Raw genomic sequence first — 1,259 nt, 5'->3', positions numbered from 1 at the left:
CCAGTCACAATGCCGAAGCTCTCTTTTGAACAAAAAGAGAGCCAGTAGAAGTTGATCATCTCTCCCCAAATTTAGGGACATAATTCTGTTACCAATTTATCTATTTTTAAGTAACCGATTTTTAAAATTATTATTAATCATTTTAGTGCTGGGCTCTTACAAATCTTATAACAATCCATCATTCAATAGTATTAAGCACATGTGTACATATATTGCCATCAACATTTCCAAAACAATTTCTTTTTACTTCAGCCCTGGGGATCAGTGCTCCTCTTTTTGCCCCCTTCCTCCCCCACCCACCCACCCACCCTCATGAATCCTTGCTCAATAATATATTATATTATTATTTCATGCCTTACACTGCCCATTGTCTCCCTGAAGGGCCCACATTTCTGTCATTTGTCCCCCTGGGGAGGGGATATATATCCAACCTTGTGATGGGTTCCCTCTTTCTCCCCTTCCCCCCACCCTCTGCCTCCACCATCCCCCTACTCTCATACTATTGATACTCCCACGACTGTTCCTGAGGAGTTTATCTTCTGAATTCCATGTGTCAAGAGCTCTTATCTCTACTGATGTGTGTACTCCAATCTAGCCAGATTTGCAAGGTAGAACTGGGTCATGATAGTCAGGGGGAGGAAGCATTCAGGAACTAGAGGAATGATGTGTGTTTCATCAGTGCTGTACAGCACCCTGATTGAATTGGCCCTTCCTTGCAACTCTTCTGTGGGTGAATGTCCAATTGTCCACAAATGAGTTTGGAATCTCCACTCCAACCCCCCTCTTTCACATCGATATAATTCTTTGTGTTGGATTTTTTGAAACCTGATACCTGATCCCGTCGATAATCACATAGGCTGGTGAGCATCTTCCATGTGGGCTTATTTGCTTCCCTGAGACATGGCTACTTGTTTAACTTCAAGCCTTTAAGATCCCAAATGCTACATCTTTTGATAGCCAGGCATCATCTGCTTTTTACACCACATTTGCTAATGCACCCATTTTGTCTTCAGCGATTGTGTGGGGAAGGTGAATATCAAAGAGTATCAAAGGTTATTAGAACAAAGTGTTCTTGTGTTTAGGAAGACTTTGAGTAGAGGCCCAAAGTCCCTCTGCTATCTTAATGCTGAACATATTAATATGTGTACATTGACCGCTATCCCTTTCATTATAAATTAATATATTTATATATATACATGCCTGTAACTATACCTCTAAAAATAGCTTTTTGCCTCCTACCTTTTTCCTCTATTTCCTTT

General features: G+C 40.8%; 1 protein-coding gene across 2 annotated transcripts in view; it reads left to right on the top strand.

Moving 5' to 3' along the window:
* The window catches only part of LOC101638070 (acyl-coenzyme A synthetase ACSM4, mitochondrial), a 29,690-nt gene that overhangs the window by 1,147 nt on the left and 27,284 nt on the right, over positions 1-1,259 (top strand). The window lies entirely within an intron of this gene.

This window comes from Echinops telfairi, unplaced genomic scaffold (assembly GCF_000313985.2).
Source record: "Echinops telfairi isolate 266 unplaced genomic scaffold, ASM31398v2 ScPeMD7_5;HRSCAF=22, whole genome shotgun sequence".
NCBI classification, from domain to species: Eukaryota; Metazoa; Chordata; class Mammalia; order Afrosoricida; family Tenrecidae; genus Echinops; species Echinops telfairi.
The sequence above is the reverse complement of the archived record's forward strand: the minus strand, read 5'-3'. Positions and strand labels throughout refer to the sequence as shown.